Source organism: Orycteropus afer, unplaced genomic scaffold (assembly GCF_000298275.1).
Source record: "Orycteropus afer afer isolate SDZICR_OR568_19922 unplaced genomic scaffold, OryAfe1.0 scaffold00128, whole genome shotgun sequence".
Classification (NCBI taxonomy): Eukaryota; Metazoa; Chordata; class Mammalia; order Tubulidentata; family Orycteropodidae; genus Orycteropus; species Orycteropus afer.
In genome coordinates this window covers 1,645,462-1,661,572 of record NW_006921715.1, presented here as the reverse complement: position 1 = coordinate 1,661,572, position 16,111 = coordinate 1,645,462, and positions in this window count along the sequence as shown.

Below are 16,111 nucleotides of genomic sequence, written 5' to 3'. Positions count from 1 at the left end.
TGCAGGGTTCAAGCATGCCATAAGCTAGAGACCATTCCCAAAGCTTTTTCTTATATACAGGAAGCAGACCACATACCCAAAGCAGCTATTCAGCTGCTCCAATAGATTCCACCATGGAGTTAATTACCAATCTCACCGTGGGGAATAACTACATTCAGCTGCCCAGCCACTCAACCGGGCCCAGCCAAGTTGACAATACAAACTTAACCACCACAGCACCATACCTTTTTCCACAGTGGTTGTACCATTTTACAGTCCCACCAGTAGTGTATGAGAATTCCAATCTCTCCACACACAGCATTATTTGTTTTGTGTTTGTTTTTTTAACTTTACTATTATTGGCAGGGTGAGATGATATCTCATTATTGTTTTGATTTGCCTCTCTGTAGTGGCTAATGATTGTAAACATTTCTTCATGTATTTCTTGGTCACCTGAATGCCTTCTTTGGTGAAGTGTCTGTTCATTTCCTCTGGCCATATTTTCAATTGAATTGTTCATCTTTTTTGGTGTAAGTTTGAAATTTTCTATAAATTTTGGAGATTACTCCCTTTTCAGATATGTTGTTGACAAGAACATTTTCCCAATCTGTAGGAACTCCTATTACTCTTTTGGGGAACTCTTTTGATGCACTTGAGTCTTTAATTTTTAGGACATCTCAGTTGTCTAGTTTATCTTCTGCTATTTGTGCATTTTTAGTTATGTTTGACAGACTATTTATGCCATAAATTGTTGTTGTTGTTGTTATGTGCCGTTGAGTCGGACCTGACGCATAGTGACCCCTCCTTGGGTTTCCGAGGCAGTATCACTATGGAAGTAGACTGCCCCATCTTCCTTCCGAGATGCCATAAATTAGGGGCCCTAAGTTTCCCCCTATTTCTTCTTCCATGATCTTTATAGTTTTAGATTTTACACTTAGGTCTTGGATCCATCTTGACTTAGTTTTTGTACATGGTATGAGGCATGGATCCTGTTTCATTTTTCTGCAAATGGATATCCAAGTTTGCCAGCACAGAGATAGTTAAAGAGACTATCTCTTTCTCACTTAGTGGATTTTGGCCCTTTTCAAAAATAAGCTGTCCATAGGTGGATGAATTTACTTCTGGGTTCTCAATTCTGTTCCACTGGTTTACAAGTCTATTGTGAACTGGTACCAAGCTGTTTTGACTACTGTGGCTATGTAGTATGTTTTGAGATTGGGAAGTGTGAGGCCTCCTACTTTGTTCTTCTTCTGTAGTAGTGCTTTGCTTATCTAGGGTCTCTTTCCTAATGTTGATGGTTAGTTTTTCCATCTCTTTAAAGAATGTTGATGGAATCTGGATCAGGCTTGCATTGTATCTATAGATTGTTTTGGGTAGTATTGACATATTCACAAAGTTAAGCCTTTCTGTCCAAGAACATTGTATGTTCTTCCATTTATGTAGGTCAGTTTGTCATACAGCAGTAACTTGCATGTTGCTGTGAGGCTATGCCACCAGTACTTCACATACCAGCAGGGTCACACATGGTGGACAGGTTTCAGTAGAGCTTCCAGACTAAGACTGAGAAGAAGGAAGGGGCCGTGAACTTCTCAAAAAATTGGCCAGTGAAAACCTTATGAATAGCAGTGAAACACTATCTGATATATTACTGGATAACTTTATGAATAACCCTGAAATATTGCCTGATATAGTGCTGGAAGATGAGCCCCTCGCGTTGGAAGGCACTAAAAATACGACTGGGGAAAAGTTGCCTCTTCAAAAGAGAGTTGACCTTAACGATGTGGATGGAGTAAAGCTTTTGGGGCCTCCATCTGCTGATGAGGCATGACTCAAAAATGGGAAGAACAGCTACAAACATCAATTAATAATCAGATGTGGAATGTTTGAAGTATGAATAAACTTCTAAAATTAGAAGTTGTCAAAAAGGAAATGGAATGCATAAAAATCAATATCCTAGGCATTAATGAGCTAAAATGGACTGGTATAGGCCATTTTGAATCAGACAACCATATGATCTCCTATGCCAGGAAGACAAATTGAAGAGGAATGGCATGACATTAATCATCACAAAGAATGTTTCAAGATCTATCCTGAAGAACACTGCTGTCATTAATAGGATAATATCCACACACTTATAAGGAAGACCAGTTTATACTATTATTATTAAATTTATGCACCAACTACTAAAGCCAAAAATGAAGAAATTGAAGATTTTTACCAACTTCTGCTGTCTGAAATTGATGAAACATGTAATCAAGATGTATTTATTATTACTAGTAATTGGAAGGGAGCTCTGGTAGTGTAGTGCCTAAGGCACTTGACTGCTAACCAGAAGGCTGGTGGTTCAAACCTACCAGCCACTCCTCGGAAGGAAGATGGGGCAATCTACTTCCATAGTGATACTGCCTCAGAAACCCAAGGAGAAGTTGCTATGAGTCGGGTCAACTCAACAGCACAAAACAACAACAGCAACAACAGTAATTGGAATGTGAAAGTTGGAAATGAAGAATCATTGGTAGTGGGAAAATACGGCTTTGGTGATAGAAATGATGCTGGAGATAGCATGATAGAATTTTCCAAGACCAATGATTTAATCATTGCAAACACCTTTCTTCAATGACATAAATGGCAGCTATACATGTGTACCTCACCAGATGGAATACACAGGAATCAGATTGACTACATTTGTGGAAATAAGTGATGGATAAGCTCAGTGTCTTCAGTCAAAACAAGGGCAGGAACTGACTGGAACAGACCATCAACTGCTCATATGTACATTTAAGTTGAAGCTGAAGAAAATCAAAATACGTTGATGAGAGCCAAAGTATGACCTTGATTATATCCCACATGAATTTAGAGATCATCTGAAGGACAGACTTGATGCATTGAATACCAATGACTAGAAACCAGAAGCATTGTGGGACATCAAGAAAATAATTCATAAAGAAAGCAGTCATTTAAAAGACAGGAAAGGAAGAAATCACCAAAATGGATGTCAGAAGAGACTCTGAAACTTGTTCTTGAATGGAGAATAGCTAAAGCAAATGGAAGAAATGATTAAATAAAAGAGCTAAACAGAAGATTTCAAAGAGCAGCTTGAGAAGACAAAGTCAATTATAATGAAATGTGCAAAGACCTGGAGTTAGAAAATCAATTGGGAAGAACATGCTCAGCATTTCTCAAGCTGAGAGAACTGAAGAAAAAATTCAAGCCTCGAGTTGCAATATTGAAAGATTCTATGGGCAAAATATTAAATGATTCAGGAAACATCAAAAGAAGATGGAAGAAATTTACAGTCACTGTACTAAAAAGAATTGGCTGATACTCAACCATTTCAGGAGGTGGTATATGATCAAGAACCAAGTGTACTGAAGGAAGAAGTCGAAGCTGCACCGAAGGAATTGGTGAAGAACAAGGCTCCAGGAATTGACCCATTGAGATGTTTCAACAGACAGATGCCATGTTAGAAGCACTCACTTATCTATGCCAAGAAATTTGGAAGACAGTTACCTGGCCAACTGACTGGAAGAGATCCATATTTGTACCCATTCCAAAGAAAGGTGATCCAGCAGAATGTGGAAAGTATCACACAATATCATTAATATCACACGCAAGTAAAATCTTGCTGAAGACAATTTAAAAAATGGTTGTAGCAGTACAATGACCGAGAACTTCCAGAAATGCAAGCCGGATTCAGAAAAGGATGTGGAACAAGGGATATCACTGCTGATGTCAGATAGATCTTGGCTGAAAGCAAAGAATACCAGAAAGATGCAAAAGCATTTGATGTTTATGTTATGTATAACATTGCAAAGAATGGGAATTCCAGAACACGTAATTGTTCTCATGTGGAACCTGTGCATAGACCAGGGGATACTGCATGGTTTAAAATTAGGAAGGGAATGCATCAGGGTTGTATCCATTCACCCTACTTATTCAATCTGTATGCTGAGCAAATAATGCGAGAAGCTGGACTATATGAAGCAGAACGTGGCATCAGGATTGGAGGAAGACTCATTCACAACCTGCGATACACAGAAACTACCTTGCTTGCTGAAAGTGTGGATGACTTGAAGTACTTACTGATGTAAATTAAAGAATACAGTCTGCAGTATGGATTACACCTCAATATAAGGAAAATGGAAATCCTCACAACTGGACCAATAAGCAGCATCACGATAAATGGCGCAAAGATTGAAGCTGTCAAAGATTTCATGTTACATGGTTCCACAATCAACAACACTGGAAGCAACAGTCAAGAAATCAGATGACATACTGCACTGGGCTGTTGCAAAAGACATCTTTAAAGTGCTGAAGAGCAAAGATGTCTCTTTGAAGACTAAGGTGTGCTTTACTCAAGCCAAGGTATTTTGAATCGCCTCATATGCATGTGAAAGCTGGACAATGAATAAGGAAGACCGAAGAAGAGTTGATGCTTTTGAGTTGTGGTATTGGTGAAGAATACTGAAAGTTCCATGGACTGCCAGAAAAACTAACAAATCTGTCCTAGAAGAAGTACAGCCAGAGTGCTCCTTGGAAGTGAGAATGGCCAGACTTCATCTCACCTACTTTGGTCATATGGTCAGAGGGGACCATTCCCTGGAGAAGGATATCTGCTTGGTAAAGTGAAGGGTAACCGAAAGAGGGGAAGGCCCTCAATGAGATGGATTGACACAGTGGCTGCATCGATGGGTTGTAGTATAACAAAGATTGTGAGGCTGGCATAGGACCAGGCAGTGTTTTGTTCTGTTGTACACAGGTTGCTATGAGTTGGAGCCAACCCAACGGCACCTAACAACAACTTCTGGTTTCTTGCAGTAGTGTTGTGTAGTTCCCTTTGTATAAGTCTTTCGTCTTCCTGGTTATGTTTATTCCTCAGTATTTCATCTTTTTGGTGGCTATGGTCAGTGGTCTTATTTTCTTGAGTTCCTTTTCTGAATTCTCCTTGTTAGTGAGATCTGACGGATTTTTGTATGTTGATCCTATATTCTGCCACTTTGCTGAATCTTCCTAGTAGTTCCAGTAGCTTTCTTGTAGAATCTCATCTTCTTTTATTACTCAGTAGTTTTTAAGCAGGGTGCTACTCTTTTTCCATGTATTTCATTTTTCCCCCTTCATTCTTCCTGTTTCTGATTTCTAACTTTATGGCACTGTGATCCAAGAAAATACTTTGTACAATTTCAATGTTTTTAAATTTATTGAAGCTTGCTTTGTAGCCTAACATGTGGTCCATCCTGGAGAATGATCCACGTGCACTGGAAAAGAATGTGTACTGTGCTTTGTTGGATGGAGTGTCCTGTATCTATTTGTCTGTGAGATCAAGTTGTTTGATTGTATTGTTTAGATCTTCCGTATCTTTGTTGAGTTTCTTTCTAGTTGTTCTCTCGTTCATCAGAACTGGTGTATTAAAACCATCTTTATTATTATGGAGTTGCCTATTTCTCTTTTCACTTCTATGAAAGTTTGTTTTATATATTTTGGAGCTTTCTCATGGGGTACCCATAATATTTATTTAATTTTTAATATTTATTATAATATTTATTATTTATCTATTTATGTTTATGTCCCCTTGTTGGATTGACCCTTTAGTGTAGTGCCTAAGGCACTTGACTGCTAACCAGAAGGCTGGCAGTTCAAACCCACCAGCCACTCCTCAGAAGATGGGGCAATCTACTTCCGTAGTGATACTGCCTCGGAAACCCAAGGAGGGGTTGCTATGAGTCGGGTCCGACTTGATGGCACATAACAACAACAGCAATGCCCTTCTTTGTCTCCTGTGCTGGTTTTTGCCTTAAGGTCTGTTTAATAAGAAATTAACATTGCCACTCCTGTTCTTTTTCGGTTGCTGTTTGCTTGAATTTTTTTTTTTTTTCCTAGCCTTTGATTTTTAGTTTATTCTTATCTTGTCTCAGGTGTGTCAGTCGTAGGCAGCATATTGACGGGTCCTGTGTTCTTATCCATTCTGCCACTCTCTTGTCTCTTGACTGGTGCATTTAATCCATTTACATTCAGTGTAATTATCGACAGTTATGAATTTACTGCTGTCATTTTGTTGGGCTTTGTGTGTATGTGGTGCTGATGACTTCTTTGTTCCGTACACTTTTGTGTGCTGAGCTCAATTGGTTATCAGATTTTCTTCTGGGCTGTTGATTTTGTATTTACTGTGTCTTTATGATTTTTCTTCTTTTTTATTTAGGTGAGAAGGTTTATTGATTTTCTTTGTGGTTACCCTGGATTTATTTTTATCTTAAGTTTAAAACAGTCTGTTCTGTTATACCCCGTTTCCCTTGTTGTTTGTATCTTGTTACTTAACTACTGCCATCAGATTACTGAGATTCCTTTACTCTTCAGATTGCCTCCCACGGGTCAGTGCTGTTTTCTATTCCTTTAAAGTTTGCCTTTATTGCACTTGCTTTTCCTCCTTTTAAATTTATTGAGTTGAATGCTTAAGTCATACTCTTTGTGTTGTTTCTTTAGCTTTTTAATAATGCATTGAAGACTATGAACCTACCTTGGTACCAGTATCAATTACTGTCAAGTCAACCTTGACTCATGACAACCCTAAGTGTGTCAGCATAGCAGGGAACTCCACAAGCTTGTTAGGGGCTATTTGGAAGTATATCACCAGGCCTTTCTTCTGAGGTGCCTCTGGCATGGACTCAAACCTCCAGCCTTCAGCATGTTGACCATCTGCACTACCTAGGGACTCCATAAATCTGCTGTGGAGGAATATATGCATCCAATTAATTCCTCATTGCTTAAGAATGGTGTGGCAAGTTCTCCTGACCAGAAACTTCTGCCACCTTCCCCAAATAGTCCTAGGAGTTTTGCCTTATAAAGTGTGAGGTTATAAACTAACCCCACAATGTAGATTATATGTTTATTACATTCAAATGAACTTTTTTGTCTTGGATTCTGCTTATTCTAGTTAATAATATTGAAAACCTTGTTTTCTCCTTTGGATTAGCCTAACATATATTTGCCTGTATATGTACATATGTATCTACATATGCACATATGTGTGTGTCTACATATATAACACATAATGTACCTTGTACAGGGAGCACTTGCCTGTATATGTGTGTCTACATATGCATATATGCACATGTATGTGTGTCTACATGCATACATATGCATGTGTCTACATATGTATATGTATATAATGCATAATGTATTTTGTACAGTAAGCACTTGCCTGCATGTGTGTCTACATATGCATATACACACATGCATGTATATACATGTGTACATATGCACATACATGTCTACTTATGTATGTGTGTATAATACATAATGTATCTTGTACAGGAAGCACTTGGCTGTATATATGTATGTCTACATATGCATATATGCACATATATGTGTTCTGCATGTGTACATATGCACATATGTGTGTCTACATATGTATGTGTGTATAATACATAATGTATCTTGTACAGGAAGAACTTGGTTTGCTTTTCTAGTGCTTTCCTGGAGTCTGCATCTTGTTAAGATTATTTCACCCACTTACGGCCTTTTTTTTTTTTTTTCTGGTTTTGTGCTTTCTGGCATTTAGATTCATGTTTCAGACTCTGGAGAAAAAAGGAATCTTGTCTTGAGGGGTGGTACCGGCATTTACTCATGGCTGAAATCAGAAGCCTGGGCACAGTCGTCTACTCCTCCCTTATGCCTTCCCACATCCAGCCAGTGGTACAGTCCGGTCCACTCTGTCTCCTGGAGGCCTCTGCAGCCCGTATCTCCTCTCCTTCCCTGCTGTCACTGCACTACCAAGTCTGGATCTACCTCTCACACAGACTGCTGCAGGGTCTTGCCCCTCTTGCACTGTCGCTGGACACCTCACATGGCTCGAGACTCCCTGATGAGGCCATGAGTCTCTAAGTCTTTGTACCTCACATGCCGATCCTCTTCCCAGACAGTTCTTCCCATCCACGCTGGTCTCCGTGCCATCACCTCTTCTCTAGAGCCATAATTTTCCTGAGATAATTACTCCACCCAGTTCAGTGCCATTTCTCTGCCTTGATCAGAGGCCACATTCTCCCAGAGACCTTCCTCTGAGTCACCAGCACTTTCCCCATCCTTCTCTCAAACACGTGGTCCTTTGGAGGAGAATGAGTTTAAGAAGTGCTTTCTAAATGAACAATATATTTTCCAAACCAAAATTTGGTGCAAGTGACCTGGCCAGAACAAGAGTGTTTGGGGAGGAAAAGAGAAACTGAAATCCTAAGGAGCTTGGAACTTTTCTGGAAAGTCGAGAGTATGTATACTGGAAAGTATAACAGTACACAGATCTATTGAACTACCTACTCCCTGGCAGGCCACAGCGTCTCTTGAGCCTCATGTTCACCTTCTATAAAATGAGGATAATGACACTGTTGTGGGCAGTATTTGGTAGGTGAAAGACGAGCAGTGAATGTGGTTATAATGAATGAAAGGGGAGCTATGAAAATGACAAACTCTAATGGTCAGTACTAGATTAAAAAAAAAAACTCTGAGTTAAGATCCAGGGATGTCTCTTCTTTGTGTTCCCTCCATCCCCAACGTCCCTGTCCTGGAGTCTCAGGGAAAATCCCCTCAATGCGACCTGAGAAGTTCTGTCACTACCATGTACCATTGCTCCCTCTTATGGAAAAAACAGATGGGATTAACAGATTGTTAACTATTGTCTCTTGTTCTTAAGTGAGGTACACAAGGATCTCTGTGTCCCCTTTCAGAAGACAGGCTTGATAGCTGCCACAGGGAAGGGAACGTGTGAGGTCCACAAATACCCCGAGGCCCTCTTTGTTTAGAAATAATGTGGCTTGGTGTATTGGATGGGCTAGTGTATTAGACAGGATGGACCACATGTAACTGGAAACTAAAATAACAGTGACTCAAGCAGAAGAAAAAGTTACTTCCCTCTCACAGTAAAAAAAAAAAAAAAAAAGCCAGGAGCAGGTGAGTCAGGACTCAAAACTCAAATTCACTGCCGTTGAGTCAAACCCGACTCATAGAGACCCCTTCTTGAGTTTCCAAGGCAGTATCACTACGGAAGTAGATTGCCCAACTTTCCTTCCAAGGAATAGCTAGTGGGTTTGAACCACCAGACTTCTGGTGCCTTAGGCATTTGAGGAGCCCTGGTGGCACAGTGGTGAAAGTGCTTGGCTGCTAAACAAAAGGTCAGCAATTCAAACTCACCAGCTGCTCCACAGAAGAGAGATGTGGCAGTCTGCTTCCATAAAGACTGACAGCCTTGGAAACTCTCTGGGGCAGTCCTACTCTGCCCTCTAGGGGCACTGAGAGTCGGAATCAACCCCATGGCAGTGGGTGGTTTGGGCTTTGCTTCTGTGAAGACTGACAGCCTTGAAAACCCTATAGGACAGCTCTACCTTGTTTTGTAGGGTCTCTATGAGTCAGAATTGACTCAGTGGCACTGGGTTCAAAGCATTTGGTATTACCATGTGCAATTTGGTGGAGCTGTATGTAATGTTCTGGATAACACTGATAAAGTTGCTAGAAACCCTTCTGGGGCAGTTTGGTGGGAGACTGCCAAGTTGAAGATCCCACTGGGTCTCAAATTGGAACTGAGTGGGGAAACCAAGGATGCCCAGGTTGAGGAATATGATAGATGCAAAAGGCCTGCCATGCCAAGTCCAGGGCTGGCTAAGCCAAGAGCATCCATCCAAAGGAAGAGCAGTGGAGCTGTCGGTGGAGAAAGAGTCAGGGATAAATCTCAGTACAGCCCAAGATGGTGGCTTAGCCTGACACACCATGAGTCCTGCTACAGAGGAGACCTGTCAAACCAAGTGACACAGATAATATTGGAGCACTGAGCGTCAAAAGAAAGGATAAAGAATTAGCTCAAACACTGTTTGGAATAAGAAACTGAATGAAAGAAGTAAATGACAAGGACATGCACTGCCAGATGGCCCAGCATAGTCTGGCCATTTGGGAAAATTGCAGGCCACATTCCCAAGTGAGGAGTACAGAAAGACAACTTCATGGAATTCCCAGTAAGACAGAGACAGTGTAGACAAATCCAGAGGAAAACAAGGCGAGCAGAAGACGAGCTAAATCTAAGGAAGGAAAGCAGGTGAGAGCTCCAGAGACTCAGGTGATCACAGAGCAGGGAGGGAGCAAGTAATAAGGATAGTAGTGCTCACTGGTCATTTGAGTGGGGACCCACATGAAGGGGAGGGTCAGTGGGGTGGCAGCTGAAGATACTGGACTCCAGGCAGTCTCCCCTTGCCTTGAGTTGCAACAGGACCCAGATAACCAACTGCACTCATTCAGGAGTGTATTGGTGCCCACAACAGTGACCAGTGACCAGAGAACAATACTCTTCCTGTCCCCTAGAAACCCTCTTGGTGATCAACAGTGTGGCCCCCACTATCTTGATGGCTGGTGAAGCCCCCCTGCCACCACCCCTTTACCCAGTGGTCTGCCCAACTTGCCTGCCTTTTCCCCAGGCTCTCACAGGTCACATGCCATGAACCTGCCACCTCTGTAGTTGGCAGTGAGCTCCTGTGCCTACTGCCTCACCACTTCCTAGCAGCTGGAGGCATATGCTCCCATAGATCACACACTATACACCCACTGCCTCCATGGTCAGTGGCACACACTCCTGCAGATTGGGCACCATGAGCCACCACCTCTGCAGCTGGAGGTGCATGCTTATGCTTACTGCCTCACCACTCATTTTCCCTTTTTTCTGCAGTTCTCTTTTTTTGTCTCCCTCTCCCTCTCCCTCTCCCATATCCCATATCCCATCTCTATCTCTATCTCACCCTCTATCTCTATCTCTTTGTCCCATCCAAGGACAGGCAGCAACCACCTCCCCACTAGCCAGACACAACTACCACACCTGCCAGCTGCTGCCCCACCCACTGGGCAAGTGCTACCATCCACTTCTGTATCACTGAATCAATCATAGATGGTGGCCAACAACCATCCAGCCCATTCTCAGTTGTTCTACATAATCAGCAGGATCCACACTACACTTCCACCAGCCACCCCACACATCTGGAGACAAGCAGTGGGTGCCCCAATGCTGCCAAACTAGCAACCAGAATAGCACATTCACCCAAACAGCCCAGATATATCAAAACAAAACATGAGGGTGAAATTAAAAAAAAAAAAAACATAAAATCAATCAATAAATACAACACCACCACAATGTCTCAGAGGCAACAGAAAACTTGAAATCACACAAAGAAACAGGACAAGATGGCTCAAGCAAGTGACCAAAATAAAGAATGCTGAGGGAAAAAATGGCAGTAGAACTACCATTCAAATAATTTATGTATAGTCCCCACTGAGAGATGAAGAAAAGCACAGACAAAATCCAAGAAGCACATACAAACCTCTAGAAGAATGCAGGAAAACAATACTAGAATAAAATGACAAAATAAATAGACAAGTAGAAACCATACAAAAACAGCAACTAGAAATCCAGAAGCTTAACACTATAATTTCAGAAATAGATAATGCAGTGCAAGGATGAAGGAGTAGAAGTAAATCAATGGAAGACAAAATAAGTGAAGTAGAAGTCCAATCACTTGATATCAATCTGTTAGAGGGAAAAAATCAGAAAAAAAAAAAAAAAGAATGAAGAAAGGCTAGGAATTATGTAGGACACCATAAAAAGGAATAACTTATATATGATCAGAATTCCGGAACAGAAAGAGACAAAGGAAAAAAGCAAAGAGAAAATTGTTGAAGACTGTTGGCAGAAAAATCCCCTAATATGAAAGACAAGACAATATTCATTTAAGAAGCTTAACAAATCCTAAATAGGATAGACCTCAAAAGAAAATCACCAAGGCTCATCTTAATCAAACCCTTCAATACTGAAGACAAAATAAAATGTATCCAGAGAACAGCTTGGGAAAAACTAAGTGCTACCTACAAAGGGGAACTAATAAGACTAAGCTCTGAATTCTTGGTAGAAATAATGCAAGCAAGAAGGCAATGAGATGACATATATAAAACCCTGAAAGAAAAAAAAATGTGAACAATTATATATGCAGCTAAATTGTCCCTCAAACACAATGGTGAAATTAGGAGATTTCCCAATAAACACAAATTAAGGGGATTTGTGAAAAACAGACATAAGAAATGCTAAGGAGATTCCTTTGGACAGAGAACCAACAGTAGACAATCACCTGAGATTAAAACACATGACAGTGCCACCTGCAAACCAACCCAGATAAATAATTTCAGAAGTAAAATAAACCTACAAGACAGAAAATAGGAAATCAGAGACATCAATCTGTAATATCACTGACAACTGCAAAACAAAAAGAGGGAATAAATGTATTTACAGAACTTCCACAAGGAGAGCTAAGTCAAGGCGATATCAAGATAGAACAGACTGTTTTAAACTTAAGAAGATAAAAATAAATTACAGAATGATCACAAAGAAAACTAATAAGCCTTTTCACCAAAATAAAAGGGAAGGAAATCATAAAGACTCAATAAGAAAAAAGCAACAGCAATGAAGAAAATCTGTAATCAAAGTAAACATAGCCCAGAAAGTCTAAGGAACAAAGTATCAGGACCATGAAAAACAAACGACAGCAGTAAATTCATACCTATCAATAATTACACTGAATGTAAATGGATTAAATTCACCATCAAGAGGCGAAGACTCGCAGAATGGATAAGAAAATATGAGCCATCAATTTGCTGCCTACAAGATACACATCTTAGAAAGATAAAAAATAAGCCAAAAATCAAAGGCTGAAAAATCAGCAATCAGAAAAAAAAGCAAGAGTGGCAATATTAATTTCTGATATAATAGACTTTATGGCAGAGATCAGCATAAGGGACAAAGGAAGGACATTATATGATGATAAAGGGTCAATACGACAAGAGTATGTAACTATAATAAATATCTGCACACCAAATGAAAGAGCTCCAAAATATGTAAATCAAACTTTCACAGAATGGAAAAGTGAAATAGACAACTCCACAATAATACTAGGAGACATTAACACACCACTTTTGAGGAACAATAGAATAGAAAGAAAGTCACCAAAGATACAGAAGACCCAACACAATCAACCAACTTGACCTCACAGACATACACAGAACACTCCACTCAACAAAAGCACAATACACATTCTTTTCCAGCACACATGTATCATTCTCCAGAACAGACCATATGTTAGGCCACAGAGCAAGCCTTGATAAATTTAAAAACACCAAAATAGTACAGAGTATCTTCTTAGATCACAATGTTATAATATTAGAAATCAATAAAAGGGAGAACAAGAAGACAAATCATATACATAGAAACTGAGTAACACCTGCCTTAAAAATTACTGGGTAATAGAAGATATAAAAAATGAAATAAAAAGAATTCTTAGAATCAAGTGAGAATGAAAACACAACATAGCAAAACCTTGTCATTATCTGCTGGGAAGTCAGCTCTGACTCCCAGTGACCCCATGCACAACAGACCAAAACATGGCCTGGTCCTGTGCCAGCCTCACAATCGTTGCTATGCCTGAGCCCATCATTGTGGCCACTGTTTCAAACGATCTCATTGAGGGTCTTCCCCTTTCTTTCTGACCCTCCACTTAACCAAGCATGATATCCTTCTCCAGGGACTAGTTCCTTCTGAGCACATGACCAAAGTAGAGGAGACTAAGGTACACCTTAGTCTTCAAAGTAACATCTTTGCTACTTAACACTTTGAGGAGGACTTATGTACCACATTTTCCCAGTGCAATATATCATCTGATTTCCTGACTGCTGCTTCCATGGATGCTGACTGTGGATCTAAGTAAGAAGAAATCCCTAACAACTTCAATCTGTTCTCCATTTATCATAACATTGTGTATTGGTCTAGTTGTGAGGATTTCTGTTCTCTTTATGTTGAGATGTAATTCATGCCAAAGACTGTAGTCTTTGATCTTCATCAATAAATACTTCAAGTCTTCACTTTCAGCAGAAAGGTTGTGTCATCTGCATGTTGCAATTTGTTAATGAGTCTTCCTCCTATCCGGATGTCATGTTCTTCTTCATATAGTCCAGTGTCTCAGATTATTTGCTCACCATACAGATTGAATAAGTATGGTGAAAGGAAACAACCCTGACACATTCCCTTCCTGACTTTAAATCATGCAGTATCCCCCTGTGTTTGAACAATAGCCTCCTGGTCTGTGTACAGGTTCCTCATGGGCACAATTAAGTGTTCTGGAATTCCCATTCTTCTCAATGTTATCCATAACTTGTTATGATCCACACAATCAAATGCTTTTGTATAGTCAATAAAACACAAGTAAATCTCCTTCGGGTGTTCTTCCCTTTCAGCCAGGATCCATCTGATATCAGCAATGATATCTGCTTGAACAATTTCTCTTAGAAAGATCAGCACGAGGCCAGTCCCCATGAGGCGGCGGTCAAAGATGTCCCAAATGTCCAAACTACCATGCCACTCCATCATTTCAGACATTAACCCCTCCTCCTCCTCCCAGTAATTTCCGCAGTCTTAGGGTTCTGTATTTCACTGTAACGCCTCACAGAACTCACAGACACCCAAGGGTTCGTCTCACGTAGTAGTGGTGGAGGCTGGCAGGCTGGCGAGTCCCAGGTCCGTGAGTAGGTCTGGCGGATCCTCCCAACTCTCGGGGTTTGATGAACCTCGATCAGCAGATCAGATGGCGGCTGCTGTCCCAAATCCAGGGATGAGATGAGGATGATCCAAGAAAACAAAGCCGGAGCAAGAGGACAGCAAATCTTCCCAGGAGATTCGTAGGTATACCCTCCGGGAAGCTAAGGGTGGTGATTTTTTTTATACCCTCCAGCAAGGCAGGACTCAAGATACATGCCACCTGTGTTGCCCCAACAGAATTAACCTAAATCCCATCACAGAGTCGATTGCCAGTCATTATAGGGAATGACTACTACCAGCTGCCCAGATTGCCAGTCATTATAGGGAATGACTACTACCAGCTGCCCAGCCAAGTTGATACCTGACCTTAACTACCACACCACCCCAAACAGGCATGGATAATGGGATTTACAAAACACCACAGAATGGAGGACAATGGCTAGAAGGGCCACATCAAGTAATTCACTACAATATCCCTTGTTCCACGTCATCTTCTGAATCCAGTTTGCATTTCTGGAAGCTCCCTGTCAATATACTGCTGCAACCATTTTTTAATTATCTTTGGCAAAATTTTACTTGTGTGTGATATTAATGATATTGTTGGATAATTTCCACATTCTGTTGGATCATCTTTCTTTGGAATGGGAACAAATATGGATCTCTTCCAGTCTGTTGGCCAGGTAGGTGTCCTCCAAATTTCCTGGCATAGATGAGTAAGTGCCTCCAGTGCTGCGCTACATCCATTTGTTGAAACTCTCAATGGATATTCCATCAATTCCTGGACAAAGCAAAAGCAGTGCTCAGATATCAATGTTGTTGTTGTTGTTGTTATGTGCTGTCGAGTCAGACCCAACTCATAGCGACCCCTCCTTGGGTTTCCGAGGCAGTATCGCTAGGGAAGTAGATTGCCCCACCTTCCTTCCGAGGAGTGGCTGGTGGGTTTGAACCACCAGCTTTCTGGTTAGCAATAGATAGCAATAAACAACACGCATCAAAAAAGAAGAAGAAATAACAACAACCAACATCTTAACCCAACAACTCCAACAATGAGAAATAGAGCAGTAAAAAAAAAAAAAGAAAAAGAAAGAAAAAAAAAAAGCTACAATCACCAGAAGAAAATAAATAATAATGATTTTAGAGCAGAAATAAATGAAGCAGGAAAACAATAGAAACAGTCAACAGAAAAGAAGTCGGTTTTTTTAAAAGGTTTAATAAAATCAACAAACACTGGCAAATTTAACAATGGAGAGGATGCAAAGGACAGGAGTAAGAAATTAAATGAGTGACATGACAACAGAAACAACTGAAATAAAAAGGAAAATAGCACAGTACCAGTGCTTTTTTGTTGTTGTTAGGAGTTTTATTATAACCTGCTCAATCTCTTCTTTTCTGATGAGCCTGTTGAAATTTTCTACCTCTGTCTGTGTTAGTTTAGGTCAGTAGTGTGTTTCTAGAAATGTTATCTATTTCTTCCAGGTTTTCAAATTCGTTGGAGTACAGTTGTTCATGTTGTTGTTGTTGTTGTTATGTGCCGTC